Raw genomic sequence first — 19,285 nt, 5'->3', positions numbered from 1 at the left:
TGGATTAGGAAGTGAGAAGGGAGCTACAGGCAGGAGACATCTGACACCTAACACATCAAATACATGTTGACTTTGTTTTTTTTTATCTTTTGTTGCTTTTCATTTGAATGTATGTAGTGCTATGGTGCAGTATACAGTATATGTAGTGCTATGGTACAGTATACAGTATATGTAGTGCTATGGTACAGTATACAGTATATGTAGTGCTATGGTACAGCTCTATAGCATGTAGAGCTGTTTAGTGTACAGTATGTGGTGTTGTGGTTTACAGTTTATCTAACTACAGTATGTAGTGCTATAGTATGTAGTATGTGATGCTGTAGTATGTAGTATGTAGTATGTGATGCTATAGTATGTAGTATGTGATGCTGTAGTATGTAGTATGTGATGCTGTAGTATGTAGTATGTAGTATGTGATGCTATAGTATTTAGTATGTGATGCTGTAGTATGTAGTATGTAGTGCTATAGTATACAGTATATGGTACAGTATGTAGTATTTGATCTGTAGGCTAGTATCTACAGTATAAGATACAGTGTGTATGTAGTGCTATATTATGTAGTATTTGATCTATAGTATGTAGTATGTAGTGCTATAGCATGTAGTATTTGATCTATAGTATGTAGTATGTAGTGCTATAGTATGTAGTATTTGACCTATATTATGTAATATTTGATCACAGTATGTAGTATTTTTTGCTATAGTATGTAGTATTTGATGACAGTATGCAGTATGTTTTGCTGTAGTATGTAGTATTTGATCACAGTATGCAGTATGTTTAGCTGCAGTATGTAGTATTTGATCACAGTAGTATGTAGTATTTGATCACAGTAGTATGTAGTATTTGATCACAGTAGTATGTAGTATTTGATCACAGTAGTATGTAGTATTTGATCACAGTAGTATGTAGTATTTGAGTAGTTTACAGTACATGACAGTAGTTAAGCGGAGTGAAGTCAGACTTACGTTAGAGGTCAGAGCCAGTTTCTCTGTTATGTGCTGTCAGGGTTAGAGCAAGAGGTTAGAGCAGCTCAGAGCACGTGCACATGTGCTTGTGCGCGCACACACACACACACACACACACACACACACACAAGCATGAAAAGCACATACACACGCCAACAAGCAAGCACATGCACATGCACACGTTCATTCTTGCATGCAAGCAGGAAGACATACAGATTAAATCAAATGAAAGCATGTGATTAAAGCATATAATCAAGGGAGTTAAGTGTAATAAAGCTGCAGGGACAGATCTACTCTATTCTTTCTATTCTGGTCATGGCTCCACCATGAAAGTAACAAACTGAGCTAACTGGCACATGAGCGCTCTGATAGCATTGTGCTGGCAGCAGTTTCAGCTCTGTGTCCTTTAGAGATGATGCCAATCCATTTATTTATCCATCTATCCATCCATCCATCCATCCATCCATGGCTCAGTATTTAGCATTAGAGATGATGCTAAGCTAGCTGGTGCCTTCCACTTCACATCCACGGTGTGCTAAAGCGTTAGCATGCAGCGTAGCGAGCTAACAGACCGCTGCCGGTCTTTTCAGCCAATCAGAAGGCTCGTGTGCCGTGAAGTCGGTGTGTTAGTGTCCATTAATGTGAGCTTGTGTGAGACCGATGTGTGTGTTTATCTTTATGTATTTGAATGTATATACTGTATGTGTCTGTATGTGTATATCTGTGTGTGTGTGTGTGTGTGTGTGTGTGTGTGTAGCTATATGTGTCAGTAGCTATGCGTGTGAGTGTGTATCTAAGCGTGTTCATATGGGTGTATCTCTATAAGTGTGTGTGTATTTGTGCATAAGTGTCAGCATCTGTGTGTGTGTGTGTGTGTGTGTGTGTTTCAGTATGTATTTGTGTATCTCTGACAATCTATATGTGTGTTCTTGTTTTTCTATCCTGGTGGGGACTTTGACCTGACTGCATACAGACCCATGGGGACTTGTGTCACCGTGGGGACAAAAATTGAGGTCCCCACGGGCAGAGCCCCACCAGTAGCTACAAAACAGTATTTGAACATGGCCCATGCAGTTTTCTTTGTAGTCCCCAGGAGGACCGTTTTCAAGACAAAAATGTGTGTGTGTGTGTGTATATGCGCCCCTAGTGGTCACACAGATTTTTGCGGTCCCCAAGAGGTTCGGTGTTCCGGAAGTGTGTATTGCTGTTTGTTCACTCTCTAGCGGTCTCTATTGGTCATAAGTAGTATTAAAGTTTGGGAATATATTTTAAACTTTGTGCCTTTTTTGACAAAAGATAGAAGACATCAATTAATTAATAAATGTATTTAAAAAAATAATATTATCATTATTTTTTTTAATTAATAATAACCATATTTTATATTGCTTTTAAATTTACAGATATAAGGTATTGGCTTTCATGACATCTGAGTCCTTTTTTAAACCATTAATCTCAACCTCTCAAAGTTACCTCCAATTTCTATTTGTTACTCAGCATCATTTAGTTAAATGAAACAAAAATAAATAAATAAATAAAAATAAAAAGTTTTGATGTTTTATCACATATTTATATATTTACATATATAAGGGTGTCATATTCTTTCAACCCATGAATCACCTTGGTGAAATGTTAAATGTTAGACTAGCATTTATGTAAACTCTTGCCTTTGTTTTTAGTTTCTTTTATACTTCTTTAATGATATTTTATCTCACTTTAACTTTTCCATCTTTATTGGTTTTATTTCTTTCCATTAAACACTTTGTAAATACTGTTTAAGAAAGGTGTTAAAAGGTTCATTATTATTATTATTATTATTATTATTATTATTATTATTATTATTATTGATAATAATAATAATAATAATAACAACAATAATAGTCTATATTTGATCTCTTATGCCATGTCAGTGGTGTAACATGAATTAATACGGAGATCAATAAGGTCTTGAGGTGTTGCACTGCTTTAGTTTAGCTAACTTGTCACATTACAACTAGACAGTGTTCGCTGTTCACTTGGGGGGTGGGTACTCGCAGACAACGATGACAATGATGACAATGACAGACAAATGCATAGATATAGAGCCACACCCCTTGTGGCTAGCACGGCTCATTGTTTGGTGGTTTGTTTTACTAGCTGATCATTGATTGCGACATTATTATAACAGCTAACTATATGGTGGATACAGGTTTCTTTTTTGAACTCTTACTTTGAACATTCCCTTGCCGACCTTGCTGACCTTCTTCTGACCTAATGCATGGGATCTGAGGTTTAAATCTCTTGCGCACAACACAGAAGCCCTATCCATCCAAACAACCTCGCCCACCCGTCCCTACATTTAAGGAGAAAACATCAGGCAATATCATCATAAAACTCTATAAATTTGGTTCCAAAATATTTCACTAGGGTCGTCAAGAGTCGTCTTTACTAATTACTAGGACTCACTAGCTGTGATACAAAACTGAATATCATCTACATATGTTCTCCTGATATACAGTTGCTAGGGTGTATTTGGTGGTTGCTAGGGTGTGCTTGCAAGGGTGCTTGTAGGTGGTTGCTAGGGTGTTACTTGGTGGTTGCTAGGGTGCTTCTAAGTGGTTGCTAGGGTGTACTGGGTGGTTGACAGGATGTTTGTTGATGGTTGCTAGGGTGTGTTAGGTGGTTGCTAGCATGTTTCTAGGTGATTGCTAGGGTGTACTAGATCATAGCTAGGGTATTGCTAATCACTTAAAGTAGTAGTATTGCTAGTAGTAGCAGTAGGGCTTGTAGTAGTAGTTGTAGAACTACAAGTACCAGTAGCAGTAATAGTAGTAGAAATATTTAAATTAGCCTTTCAAGTACTTGAGGTTGTTGAAGTAGTAGTAACATTTGTGGTAGCTCAAGTGTCTAAATTAGTTGAAATAGCTGAAAATCAGTGGCAGTAGCAGTAGTAGTTGAAGTAATTGAAATAATAACTACAATAGGTGAAAGATTTTAAGTACTACTAGCAGTAGCAGCTGTAGCTGTAGTTCTGAAGCTGTAGCAGTAGCGGTAAGCAGCAACAGTACTGTATTTCATTGAGTTTCTCTTATGGTGAAATGCTGTGAGTGAATTTAAGTCCCTTCTAGCTGAAATAAGCAATTACGTGCTGTATATGTTCAGAGTTTTTATTTTGAAGGGCATGGGAAGTGGTGAAAGTGTAGTGGCTTGCTGTTGATAAAGTAACGTTTTTTCCATCTTGGTTCAGCACATTGAGTGTCCATGTTGTTATTTTCTAGTCCACAATAAGTATAGGCTCAAGAAACAGCCCTCGGCTACAGTAGTAGTAACAGTAGTTCAGTGAGGACCACCATAGTCAAAGTAAAAACTTTATTGCTTATTATTTATAGCAGTTAGATAAATTTGGTGGTATGGCTCTGTTCTGGGACCTCCCTGCCCTTCCATGTGCATACATGGAAAGCCAAAGGCACAAACCCACCAGTGAAGCAGATAGAGCCACCCTCTGCACGTCACCACCTCTAATAACAAAGGTGCGGGCACCCTCTGAGGAGAGGAGAAGCAAGCCCGCTACTCCATCTCAGATGTGCTCTGTCTGTTACTGAACTAAGCACCAAGACCAAGACCAGGCTGTCATATCCCAACACAATGGTATTGTGAAGGCAGTGTGCTAACCGCTGGGCTAACAGAGCTGCACCTTATGCCCTTAGCCCATAACACACAGTTAATCAGTAGTCCTCCAACACGCCATGCCCCTCACGTAACAGGCCAGTGCACGCACTGGGCACAGAAAGTGCAGTCTCTCAGCCTCATCATCCTGATGAGGTGGAGGTGAGCAGACATGTAGCCTACTGACACGAGACTGAGAGGATGGTGTTATAACCAGTGTGGGGGCCCAGACTGCAAAAGCCCAACAACCCTTAGTCACCAGCCGGGCTCTGGGAACGACCAGAGGGCCACTATCAACAGATCTAAGAGGGTGCCCAGGCTCATAAGGGGTTAGCAGAAAGGACAGAGGGGGAGGATGGGCTGGAAATAGTGGCCCACTGAACTAAAATTTATCACCTGACCCACCTAGGCTAGGAAGAGGAGAGGAGAGAGAGGTGGTGAGATCTGGTTCTGAGCATCATGAGGAGGGCATGGCGCTGTGAGATGGCAGAGTGATAGAGATTCCTTCAGCAGGGCCCAGTGTGTCTCTGAGACAAACAGAGCCGATGGAGGTCGCTCATTATGGGAGAATGGGGTCAGATGCATCTCCCCTTCATGCAGCTAATGGAGGTGAACAGCGCAAAGAGTGTGATAAGGAGATGCTGGATCGAAGGCCAAGAAAGCTATTGATCCAGCATCAAGACGTACCGTAGGGGAAGTAGGAGCGGGGCAATGATCAGTTGCTAGAAACACGGCTAATGCCCCTATGATTGTTGATGCAAGCATGTGCTAGCATTAGCTCTCCAGTTAACAGCGTCACACCAGGAAGAGCAAGAGGCCATAGCAGAGGACTGATCATCACTGGATAGAAGTGTTAGCACTGGTAGTCCTGTTAGCAGAGCAGCTAGAAGAGCCAGCGTGTGAAGAAGCAGAAATGCTAACAGCATCCGAATGAGACAGACCGGGGCCTCCTGAAGGTAATTGGGCTAAGCCAGAATGTAAGGCCAAGATGGACCAGTCCAGAGCAGCTGCCTGAGGCCTGATGGGCTTTAACTCTGAAGCTAGCAGCACGTTGACCTCAGTGATGCCAGACATTAGCGACAACAAGCCGGATCATTGCGGTTACTCTGACAGGATGGACTCGAACCCTGAGAACGAGGAACAACATGCCCAAATCACTAAAGTCTGACACATACATACACAGTACACGCATGTATGTATCTATATACAGTATACTGTATACGTATATATGTACACAAACACACATACCCCTAGAGAAAGATTAGCTCGCAGTTAGCGAACAGGGGATATCAAATGAAACAGAAATGATCTTCGAGACTCACAGATCAGTGATCTCAGAGATCACTGTCTAGGGGGAAAAATACTACGCAATGGTGTTTTTTTTCTGTAATGTTGTAAATATGTTAATTTGTTTTATTTGTGTTTAAAGTGTTATTGTAATTTCAAGCCATTTTGTGAGGATTTGGACCCGTAGCTAAGCCAGAATGGCATCCCAGAGTGGAAAAACTGCACCATCATTTATTGATCATCATTTATTTATTTATCTATTTATTATAATTACCATGAAAATGCCATTTTCAGTTTCAATAAAATATATTTACATCATTATGGCTGTTATGGTTTCATGTCTTTGGTAAAATAGGACATGATATTGTGTGATAGTAGATGTTTTTTATGAACAATATGTAAGGGTTAAAAACTATGATATACTGTAGGTGTATAAATAAAAAAATAAGAAATTGTTAATACTAAGAACAGGATTCACAGTTCATTTATTTATTAATTTATTTTAATCTTTTTAAACTAAATTTCAGTTGACTAATTTCGTATCTACGGAGTATGTAGTCCTTCCACCCAGTCTCAGTAATAACACAGATCCTGACTTTTACAGTCCCCACCCTGACCGTGCCCCTCCCCCACCCCACTGTCTCACCGCAAGAGGAAACTGTGGCTTGGGCTGCTAGTTTAATACACCCATGTTGGGCTGGTCTGCCACCTTGTTAATTCTTGCTAGCAAGGTTGTTCGTGCTAAACAATACGTGATTGCAGTAATGTTAGATTACACAGATCTTAACTAAATTATTATTCCCCCCTCCACTAGCTACTGGCTGCGCGCCAAGTTGTGCACGCTGGCCGAGTGAATTTGCAGTTTGTTTTAATACGCGGCTGGCCCGTCAGTGTCTCGTTGTGTTCTTTAACTATCTGCGGAGTTACTCCTGCGTGTGCTGTGTCATAAATCCAGCGCTCCTTTTCTGATTGGCACGGCACACCTGCTCCGTCGAACGGAGGCAGACTGGCGAGATGCTCCACACACGTGCAACCTAGGAGCTAGCTGTGGCTGTGGAAGCTCGAAGGAAATGGTAAGTTTTGAGTTATAATATTGCGCTGTTAAGTTTACTTGCATACTGTTTACTTGCATACTGTTTGCACATGTATCGCAACATAAAAAGAGCTTGTTGCAATGCGCTGGAACTTCACCAAGATGGTTAGCTAATGTTAGCTTACACTTAGCTAGCAAGGACGTTAACCGAGTTGCAGCTAATTAGCAGCCTGCACATGCTCAAATGTTTCTGTCTATTTGTGAAAATCTAAACTGTTTAGGCTTAGCTGTATGCTATGAATGTGAATGAAATACAATATAATAAATATAATTATATAAGTATAATATAATATATGTGTGTAATGTAATAAATATAAGCTGTATGACCAAACAGTTCAACGTGATAAGCCCAAGTTTGACTTTTAAAATGTAGTATTTTTTCTTATGTAAGCAGATATTGTAATTCAAATCATTATTATGATAAACCGCCATGTGGTAGAATATTTTCTATATCACTCTATTGCTAAAATCATACATCATAGTCTTGATGCATGTCACAATGTTAATTACATCAATATATTGCCAAATTCTACCACTGCAGCTTGAAATACAGTGTAATGTGATATGTTGGACCTTGAAGTTTGACTGACTGTGTCACTTGTGCTGACAGGAGGATGGCCCAAGTTTTGCATCCACTGGTGGCAGCTCTGAATGTACAGGTGAGAAAGGGAAGACATAATGAGATGATAGTATAATGAGGTTGTATAATTAGATTTGTACTAAGTAGTTTGTAGTAGTGTAGAATATTATACTGAAAAAGAATTCTTAAAGCTAAAATATGTAACTTTAGAGAAATGAGCCAGAGTAAGCCAGGTTTTTCTTAAGTGCACAACCAAAGGAGAAAAAGAAATTTTTATTTAACGTAGCCACCCTCACTGCTTCCTTTTTCTCTCTTGTAACGCCCTTCCTCCAGGCCAAGTTCATGCATGTGCATGAAGTTGCCCATCATAACTGGCAAAGCTCGTAATTGCATGGGGGGAAAAACCCCCAAAACAAAACAAAAAAACTTAGGTGCATCTCTTAAACTCCATTTGGACGGGATTAGCTTCTCCAAGGGAGGTCGCTTAATATCACCCCATCTGAATGGTCCATATCAGTTTGTTTTCCCTTCTACCTTAATAATAATTGCAGCCTAGGGTGTAATCTAAGGCATCTGGGGACGTGTCCCCCTCAATGTTGAAATGAAGCAGTTTCATTCCCCTCAATAATATGCAGTGATTTTAGGAGGAAACCAAACGTAAATGAACAGCCTCAAGCTGGCATTGTTAGTTCATCTTGAACCGATTTAACATTTTCATCTTCTGTAATTTATTTGCAGGTGCTGATGTGACAGATGGCTTTGACCCTGAACAGAAGAAAGAGGTAGGATATGTCATCTTCTTTGGGTTCTTAAAATCAACAGTTAAACCAGTTGTGTACATGCACGACTGTGTACCTACAATAGAAATCAAAGCAATAATGTGTGACAGTATACCATTGAGGCCTCCCCCGCATGCTTCACCTTTTATTTACTTTTTTTTTTTTTTGCAAATGACCACATTAAACTGTTTGAGGACAAGCAGATACTGGGGCACCCCAGCGGCTCACCTGGTAGAGCACGTATCATGTACGCTAAGGCTAAGTCCTTGTCACTGCGGCCCGGGTTCAATTCCGGCCTGGGCCCTTTGCTGCATGTCGTTCCCTCTCTCTGTCCTTTATGTCTCTCTAAACTGTCCTATCTAATAAGCATAAATGCCAAAAAAAAACAGGGATTTGGCTTAAACTTAGTTTTGTGTGTTTTGCAGGCTCAAAGTCGTCACTTGCGTCGCCACCAGAAACTCAAAGCACATCATGCTGTGTGTGAGAACCGCTACGAGAAGGCGTACACAAAGAGGTTAAACGACGAGAGGGAGAGGACCTTGTTTTTACATCGTAGCCTGAATACAACGGTTAGTTGTACTACACCTTTTTATAATGTACATTAGAGTGACAGGAGAGAGAACTGTTTCCCTTTCATTATGTGCTTTTGTCTGTGTCTCATTAGTAAACATTCTGTTAATTAGTAGCAAGTATGGCTCCAGTTGCAGTGTCACTCTTAGCTTTGTAAAAATTTCTGCAGACTTCCGTCAAAGTCACCTTTGTGGCATCTTTCAATATTGCAAAGGCCCAAAACACTGCGGTAGTTTGAGCTGAAGGAGAGGGGGTTGTGATGCCTGTGATATGCTTGTCTTTTCCAGTTTGCAGGCCACTGCCTGTCAGCAGTTGGTCCGTACATTGGCTATGTTTTGACATGCAGTAAAAAATAGGCGTTTTCATTTCGAGTGGACTTTAGATATTTTCACTGTTAAAAAAACGGATTTTTTGATGTTTATTTTTCAGAAAGTACACCAGTGCTCCAGTGACAGTGAGAGTACCGTTATCCTTGACCCCACTCCAGCTGATGTTGACAAGGACACAAGTGTACCTGAGCTCAGAAGAACCGACAGTGTAATTGTAAGTTTATTTGCAAAACTTCACATGCTAACATAAGAAGTGCCTTGGCATCTGTCAGTTGACTGCTATCACTGTTTTTCCTGCATAGAGGTCAAAGTGAATACAAAGCAACAGACAAATTTTTGTAACCTTGACAAAAGTCTAACTGGTGTTGAAAAATACCATTACATGAATTGCAGTAGTTGGATTTCTGTCATTTGCATCTGCTATGGTAGCCTACCTTACTAAGAGCCATTCACATTGCCATTCATCTTCAAAAGGTGCAGGAAAACTATAGTCAGATCAGTCTCAATATTAATGAATGCACACAGAAGGATTCACAAATATATTTCTTGATTTATATATAAATGACTCTCTTCACATAAATATTTTTCAATGCACACAAAAATAGTTATCGTTGTATATAAATGTAACAACATCCAAATATGTTTTTGATGAAAATTGCAAATACTTAAAAATAATAATAAAATAATAAATAAATACATATATTTGTGGATTTCTACTACATTTATTTAAAACAAGAAATATTTGTGTGTGCATCAGAAATACATTTGTGAACCTTATTTTTTTATATGTAGATTTGTTTTACATTTATATACGATAACTATTTTTGTGTGCATTGAAAAATATTTATGTGAAGAGAGTCATTTATATATAAATCAAGAAATACATTTGTGAATCCTTCTGTGTGCATTCATTAATATTGAGACTGATCTGACTCTAAAAAAAAATAGAAAAAAATAGCCATTATTATTATTTACCATTAGTATGAATACAAAAAAGAAAACTAAAATTCTACAATTTACTCCAAACTGGAATATATTAGTAACAGTGTCTGTAAACAGTAGCTTAACACTTTTAAGTTTTCCGAGATGTTTAAAACTACCCTAAACAACACAACAACTCAGTTCATATGAGTGTGCCACCACAGCTGTATTGTCAGCCTGTGGGAAACACTGATAGCTTGTCCAGTCAGAGCCACCCAGAGATGTTTTGGTAATGCAACAAAGGAAAGACATGACTTTATGCGGCTAGACTTGTTTAAATGAAATAACAGATAAACAAGATGTGACTGGTAGACTGTGTTGGCTGGTTCACCATGACATTAGACTCACATTTTTCACTGTAAGAAAGGGATGCACTGACACTTGTATTGGATATCAGGCTGATACCAGGCTAAAATGGAATATTGGTCATCAGCCATGACTAAAATGTCATAGAAATAAGCAAAATGGCTCAAGTTAGTGCATTTTTGGTGCATTGTATTACTTTTACTATAGGGGAAAAAAAGACTGTCTCATGTATTTTGCCCATTGACCCCACACTAATGGTCTAAGTTGGCACTGCTCAGTAAAAGTAATGGATCAGTTTGGTACTCAATATAGACTGATAATAAAATATTTTTATTTGGAATTGGTATCAGCAGTAAAAAAAACAAAAGTGATATGTGCATTGCTTTTATGTAGTATAGGCACTCAACTCAACCACCTACAACACCATAGCAACTGCCTAGCAACACCCTAGCAACCACCCAGAACACCCTAGCAATCGCCTAGCAACACCCTAGCAACCACCTACAACACCATAGCAACCGCCTAGAAAACCCTAGAAACCACGAAGAACGCCTCTGAAACCAACCTGCAGAAGCCTAGGCACAGTTGGGTGCATGGCAATTAATGTATCATTGTGATTTGCAAAGTATGCACACTGTGAATGTTTCACTTTAGGCAAGCACTCAAATTTTCTTCCGAAAATGTATCTGTTTCTAGTTTTATTTCTATTGTTTTGTCTTGACATTTCTGATCTTTAAATGCTTGTGATTTGACAAAATACTCAACAATCAAGACTTGAAAAATCTAAATCTAAATCTAACTCTAAAATCTAACTAAATCTAAATCTAAGCTTTTTTTTCTTTTTTTTTTTTTTTAGCTTAACAGACAAATGCTTGGATACACAACAGAAGAATCTCTATCAAGTTCTGAGGTCAGCGAGGATGAGTATGTTCCTCAATCTGCTAAAGAAACAGAAGGTGACAGTTCAGCAGAAGATGTCAAACAGCACAAGGGTAAGAAGAGAAAGGTACTGAAAACAACTTCAGCTAACTCTCAGGAAGTAGATGTCCAACCACGTAAGAGAAGGTGTAAGAGAAGGCGTAAGAGAAGGCGTATGACACGTTCTACTTCCCTGGCTGCAAATGACACCGGAGAATCCTCTTCACCTGATGGTTCTGATGTGATGGTCATGACGCTAAAGAAGAAAGAACATGGCGGCGAGTTCTACTGCGTGTTTTTCTCCAAGTCTTTCAGAAAAGTGGCTGTGGACAGTGATGCATCAGACACTGAAGATGAGGATGACATGACTGTGAAGGATGCTGCGCCTTCTTCTTCATTTTCATCTTCATCTTCATCTTCACCTTCATCTTCACCTTCACCTTCATCTTCACCTTCATCGTCATCTTCATCTTCACCTTCACCTTCATCTTCATCTTCACCTTCACCTTCATCCTCACAATCATCAGGTATGTAGGCAACTATTGAGAGGGAATAATAGTAAAACTAGAAAAGGCTAAATATTCAGAAGAAAAATTTTAGTGTGCTTATTGAAATTTGGGAGTTCCAGTTGCTGGTATGTTTCAGGGCGGTTGTGCTGGTGTTCTAGGCGATTGCTATGGTGTTGTGGTTGGTTGCTAGGGAGTTGCTAGGCGGTTGCTATGGTGTTAGGGTTAACATAAGGGCATTAGCAGATTAATAATAATAAGATAATATGCAAGATGATAATAGTGTGTTGCCTTCAGCAAGCAAACTAATAATAATGAGAAGAAGATACTGTATATGCAAGATAATAATAATAATACTGTGCCTTTGGCAAGCACAGTAGTAACAATAATAATAAGATATATGCAAGATAATAATAGTGTTTTATCTTCAGCAAGCACACTAATAAAGAAGTAAAGAAGCTTGTATAAGTGTGTTGCTTCGCTGAAGCAAGCACACTAATGACTGCTTTCACTGTGTTGAATACTCATTTACTAAAACAGAGCTATTATGTTTACAGACAAATCAGGGGTGAAAAAGAAATCCACTACTGAAGTTGGACGAAACAATGATCCACATCCAGCCAAAGGTAATAATATTTCTAGTAATTGGAAAGAAAATGTGAGGATTATGGAAATTTCTGATAAAATGTTTCACTTGTAAAGAGAGCACACACTGTCCAGTGCCATTGCTAGCCTTTATTATTTGCATGCCTTTTACTTTGCTTCTATCATTTTTATTTCCAATCACTTTCCCTAATACAGTTTCCTTAAAATACCACAGGAAAGTTTATTCTGTGGGCACCAGCAGACAGTAGAGACGATTTGATTGCATATATTGCATATATTGAAAGTCCTTTCTTCTCAGTTTTGCTCATGTGTTTCAATAGCTAGGTCGGATGAAAAGATGCCGCTGGTCGGGGAGGTCTCTGGCGAATCACACACAACAAAAGGTAAGCTGTTTAAAGTTTTCTCTAGTGGCTTATGAATGGGTCACTACAACCATGTAATGCACCCTAGCAACCACCTACTGCACATTAGCAACCACATACTGCACCTTAGCAACCACATACTGCACCCTATCAACCACCTAGAAAACACTGGCAACCATGTAATGCACCCTAGCAGCCACCAAGGGCACCTTAGCAACTACCCAGTGCACCCTAGCAACCACATAGAAAACACTACAACCATGTGATGCACCCTAGCAACCACCTACTGCACATTAGCAACCACATACTGCACCTTAGCAACCACATACTGCACCCTATCAACCACCTAGTAAACACTAGCAACCATGTAATGCACCCTAGCAACCACCTAGTGTGTCCTAGCAACCCCTTAGTGCATCCAGGCAACCATATAGATATACTAAAGCAACCACCTAGTACATCATGGCAAAAACATAGAAACCTCCAAGCAACTACCTCTTACAGCCTAGCAATAAGATTGACTAATTGCTCTATTAGTAGTACTACAACTGCTGCAACTACTACTGCTATTACTGTTAATACTGATACTAGTGTAAGTGTTGGTAAACCTCGTCTTCGTTCATACTTCTGCAACTACCACCTGTATTTCTACTGCTATTTCTCTTTCTGGTATTACTGACACTGTTGCTCCAAACACTTCTGCTAGTGCTACTACAGGTTGTTCTACTATTGCTTTTAGTATTGTGTGTACTGCTGCTACGGTCAGGAACTGTTGTCATTATAGCCTCATTATGGGCTGGTCATGTCACACCGCACGCAAACTTAAACTTAAGTTACTGTCTCATTTTATTCAGGGTCATCACAAACCAAAAGAAAGAAGTGGGCCGAAGAAGAAATCCAGGCTGTGGAGAAAACGCTCATGGACTACATCAGCTCTGGGAAGCTTCCTGGGAAAGCCCAGTGTCTCAAGTGCATTGAGACTTCACCAGTAGCACTTAAAAGGAGGACATGGCAGGGAGTGAAATTTTATGTCAAAAACCGCATTTTCGCTTCAAAGCGAGACTCTGCGAGACAAAGGTAAGCTTGTGCACTATTGCTGTCGGATGGAAGATTAAACAGGTACAATTTTTGCTGGAGTTATAAATCTTGCCTGTTCTCTGGAGGTTATGTTTGGCATTTCTTTTATTCTTTGTTTGATAGTTTAATGTTTTTATTTGCATAACAGCAATACAGTTGTGTTGCATTACTTTGGAATATACTGTATATATGCACTGTGATTTTTGGTGCATTTTTTTATTTTAAACAGTTACATCACACTGGAAATTATACATTTATATTATACACTGAAGTCATATTAGTGGTTGTAATAAGTATAACAGTTTGTTGGAAACAAAGTATTGAAATAATGTTGAGAGCATTACAGCTGTGGTACTGTTCAAGTATTGAAGTACACTGTTTTTTTTTTATATATATCTGAAAGATATCGTGCAACCCTGTTGGAAGCTATGCGCGTAACTGGTGAAATAAAGCTCTTTATTTTAAACATTTTTAGAGTGTGGAGTCCAATATGCACAGCTCATTAGTCAGTATACAAATACAAGAGTTAATGGTGAATATACAAATGCAATATAAAAATAATTAACAAAAATACAAATATAATACAGACACCATTCTCTCTTTTAAAGCGCTTTATTGATTCTAAAAACTTACCTTCCATTGCTTACCTTATACAGGCTTGTAGTGAATATAAATAAATCCTCTACAGACAAATGTGTAACAGTGTCACCTGGTGGTGGTTTGTGATAAGACACAATAGGAGCGACCCCACCGGGATAGAAAAACCTGACAAAAAATAAGCTTTCTAAATTTGAGAAATTTTGATATTGAAGTTGATTTTTGGGATCCCAGGATTGAAAAAAAAAATTGGGAGTTAAAACCATGCCTTTATTTAATTTAGAAAGTAGTGTCCCCATGTGTAACCTCCTAGTCAGGAGTCCTCATCATGTAGCAAAAACAAGTATGTGTGTGTGTGTGTGTGTGTGTGTGTGTGTTAGGCTTGGGGCGATATCCGTTAACATCGAATATTGCGATATTTTCGGCAGTATCGAATATCGCGATATATCTATGTGTGTCTATCTGTGTGTATATTTATTTGTGTGTGTAGCTGTACAAGTCTACTGTGTATCTGTGTTTATGTGTATGTGTGTATTTCTTTAACTCTGTGTGTGTGTGTGTGTGTGTGTGTGTGTGTCTCACCTGGGCCACGCTCTGTTCAGACAGCGGGTTCTCGTCCGCCTGGAAAAGAAAAAAAGATGAATGTGTGTGTGTGGGAGAGACAGAAAAAGAGATAAGAAAATCATGCAAAATTGTGGTGTCACACACACACACACACACACACACATTAGAAAAGTAGAAGAGCACACTGGAAACACATTAGTCATTCAAAGTGCAGATCTACAGTATGTGCTTGTCAGTCAGATTAGGACGTTTTTAAAACTGAATTCCAAAACACACATAATGCTCAGTATTTAAAGGGGCATCAAGTAAGATTTTTACCTCCTCATAGCACAAACAGACCATAATATATCTGTGGGGTTGATAGGGTTATTGATCAATACCAATGGCTCAATGATTATTTGGTCAGCTCCTGAGATTTCTGGCTTTCAAAACTCACGTTCTGACCCGTACTGAAGCTGAAAACGTCAAAGCGGTTTTTATTCTTCCAGCGTTCAGCATGGCGATAGACGTTTCTGTCGGATCTCTGCTCTGACTCTACTGTGACTTTATTGTTTATGTCCATTACAGGCCACCGTAGAGAGCTAAATTTAGAGGCACCCGGAAAGCTTATTGGCTTTCTCTCTACAAGTTAAAAAGTTTCAACTGGAGGAAAACACCTTCCCTCCACCTCCCTGACCCTAAACTTTCTATTTACTTTGCAAGCAAGTCTAAGTCTCTTCAGTCTGAACGTAGTGTCAGAGTTTCCCTCTCTCAGTTGATGTTGGGTTAAAGGAGAAGTTCAGTGATTTTGGATCTATATATAATTAGTGTGTTCCATCCCTGTAGTTCTTGGACCCACAGACAGTCAGTTTTTGTTTGTCAAAATATCTCAAAAAAAGCCGTTTGTGTCTCCTCAGGAGAGTCGAGAGGAAACACGACTCAGTTCCTTCATTACACAACTTTCACTGATCAGGAAATCACGGATCTATTTTTCTCTGCCGCAGCACAGAGCGCTGTGGGGTGAAAGGCGGTTCCCGGCGGAGTGATCTGGTTCCGGACGGTCGGGTCAGATCGTAAACAGTAGAGTTCGGTAGAAGACGATCCGCCGAGTGGAAACGGTCGGTGAAGCCGCTTTCCGGGCCGCGGAGAGAAATACGTCGGTCGCTCTCCGGATCGTTTTCACAGACTGGATTTTTTTTTAGATATTCTGACAAACAGTTTGGACTCATTGTTGCAGCAAGAGGCAGCGGAGCAACTGACAGCTGACTGGAGACAAAACTGTCTGTGGGTCCAACAACTACAGACAAAACTGTCTGTACAGGAGGAAGAAAGGAATTTAGAGCTGCAACTATTAATCGATTAGTTGTCAACTATTAAATTAATCGCCAACTATTTTGATAATCGATTAATCGGTTTGAGTAATTTTTTAAGAAAAATAAGTCCAAATTCTCTGATTCCAGCTTCTTAAATGTGAATATTTTCTGGTTTCTTTACTCCTCTATGACAGTAAACTGAATATCTTTGGGTTGTGGACAAAACAAAACATTTGAGGACGTCATCTTGGGCTTTGGGAAACACTGATCGACATTTTTCACCATTTTCCTGACATTTTATAGACCAAACAACTAATCGATTAATCGAGAAAATTAACAGATTAATCGACAATGAAAATAATCGTTAGTTGCAGCCCTAGAGGAATTACTGTATATATACTGCAGGTCCTAAATCACTTGGACTTTAACTGGAGACAATCTACAGGGCGACCAAAGCGCTTCATGATGTTAGCTGAGTGTGAGTTTGGGATTTAAACCACTCTGTCTGTTAATCAGCATGCTCTCTCACCATGCAGTTACCTCATCTGTCTCGCCCATCCCTCCGCTTTCCATCAGCCTCTCTCTATCTCACTCGCTCCTTCATTCTCTCTCTCTTTATCTCTCCCTCTCTCTCTCCCTCTCTCTCACCCTCTGTCTGTCTGTCTGTCTATAGCTGTTGGCTCCTGTCTGTCTGTCCGTCTAGGTTACCGGTGATGTAATCAAACAGGACGAAGCCATAGGCCGGCTCTGACAGCTGACACCAATAGGAAGAAGAGAGAGAGAGAGAGAGAGAGAGAGAGAGGGAGTCAAATTCACCCCAAAAAATCCCAGACCCCCCACAACTTTCCAAATGACAGATTAATTCAAACTGCGAGTCACAAAGTGTGTAACACCAGTATTTATCTATTTATTAGATCTGTATATATGCAATGAACATTTTCTTACCTTTTATTTACCTTTATGTGTTATGTATTTGTCAATTTTACTCAATATACTAGGCATTATTCATTTTTTTTACTTTTTATTTTTGTGTTTTTATTCATTTATCTTATCTCCTACATTTAATTGTTTGTGTTAGTGACTTTCTGCTTTGGCAACATCATGCCAATAAAGCTTCATTGAACTGAATTGAATTGAATTGAAATGAGAGAGAGAGAGAGAGAGAGAGAGAGAGAGAGAGAGAGAGAGAAAGAGAGAGAGAGAAAGAGAGAGAGAGAGCAGAAGACAAGGAGAAAGGCGTTGGGAAACTACAGTGAACAGCGAGGTCGTTTGGTTGCCGTAGATTGTGTCATGATGATGTCATTTTTAATCTTACAAACAGTCTTCAGTTCCAAACAGAATTCCAAAATTTCAAAGTTCTTTTTTAATATATTAATTATAATGTAATATATTAATTTTCCATTTGATTTGACTTTGCAAAGTTTACGATAGATAGATAAATAGATTTGACTGGTTGGTTGGGGATGATTGACAGTCTTCTTACCCTATAGTTGACCTTCTGTAGGACCTGCTGGGGGTCGCTCTCCAGGATCACCCTGGCAACAGGATGAAAGCAACCAATCAGAACAGAGCACAACACCAACACGACTCTCAGCAGTTATTTCACCAGCTGACTGGCTGTTTAGCAGAGCAGCAGCAAACTTCAGTTCAAATGCAGGCGAGTTTGAACGTAAATTTTCACTTCGAGTTCGAATTTACGCATTACTTAAATTTCAATGGTTGCACCAACTGAAACCAGTCCAATGTTCCAATAGTTCCTACTGGGTGAGAAGTTTTCCCTAAAACAGCCGTTAGCCCGGAGCATCATGTGACAGATGGGAAAGCGGAGGAACAAATACAGCACAGTTTACATGGAAGTAGATCACTGAACTACTATTTTAACTAGCTAACCATAAAATAATAGCTTTTACCCTGTTAAAACAGTTAAAATGGTTAAACTGTCACTTTTCATAACACATTTTCCAGTGTTAGTGTGAGGCCATTGGACTCATAAACATGGGCAGCGCTGATTTTAACACTTAAAGAGATAATTAACACTGATTTTGCTGTGGTGTTAAATCTAGATGTAGACTGACATATGTCTGTGGTTGCAGTGGGTTTGGGAGACAGACATCAAATTAATCCTCATAATTTGTACAGGATAACGTACCGATATGTTGTCGTGTGATGATGTTAAATTAGCTTCACTATCATGTCAGTTAGCCAATATTAACTTAGGCGACCACTAACTGGGATATGAGGAAACGATGATGACGCTATACTATTTAAGATGTAACTTAAATCTCCATGGTGCAACTAACCAAAGACACAGTTTTAGTGTCAAACTAAGTTTCAAAGAAACTATTTTAATATATTTTTAATATATTAAATAAATATTAGAATACACACACACACACATATATATAAATCTATTTCTGTTTTTAGAATTATTTCTAAACTTTATCTCTCTCTCCCCATCCATCCTTCTTACCCTCCATCAATGATTTCGTCCACCACCAGGAAAACTCCGTCCATGTTGTCCAGTAAACATCTCCGCTCCACATTTTTCCTGCAGGAGAAACACAGTTTCAGCCCATTAGCCATACGGTACATTAGCATCAGCCGTGCTAGCGCAGATTCCCCTGCACACCACATACAACTGGAAGGCTAGCTCCCAAGCCACAGTCGATTAGCGTTAGCCACTGTAACACAGATCCCCATACAAGGAAGACTAGCAGTAGCCACATCCAGTAAATGAGCGTTAGCCATGCTAGCATTTATAGATAAGAATGCCGATGATGCAGCAAAAAGGCCAAGTGTGAAATTGGAAAACGATATATCTCAACATTTTC

General features: G+C 39.3%; 1 non-coding gene across 1 annotated transcript in view; it reads right to left on the bottom strand.

Annotated features, from left to right (window-relative positions):
* The window catches only part of LOC139929057 (uncharacterized), a 23,992-nt gene extending 4,987 nt beyond the window's left edge, over positions 1-19,005 (bottom strand). Inside the window, exons 1-3 of the transcript XR_013504990.1 lie at positions 18,925-19,005; positions 17,938-17,989; positions 15,181-15,219 (exon numbers count right to left, since the gene is read on the bottom strand). This is a non-coding gene — a transcript (uncharacterized LOC139929057). The remainder of the gene's footprint in view (positions 1-15,180; positions 15,220-17,937; positions 17,990-18,924) is intronic.
* Positions 19,006-19,285: the final 280 nt, after the last annotated feature.

The sequence above is a fragment of the Centroberyx gerrardi genome, chromosome 7, assembly GCF_048128805.1.
Source record: "Centroberyx gerrardi isolate f3 chromosome 7, fCenGer3.hap1.cur.20231027, whole genome shotgun sequence".
Taxonomy (NCBI): domain Eukaryota; kingdom Metazoa; phylum Chordata; class Actinopteri; order Beryciformes; family Berycidae; genus Centroberyx; species Centroberyx gerrardi.
This window is presented reverse-complemented; position numbering and strand designations above follow the sequence as displayed.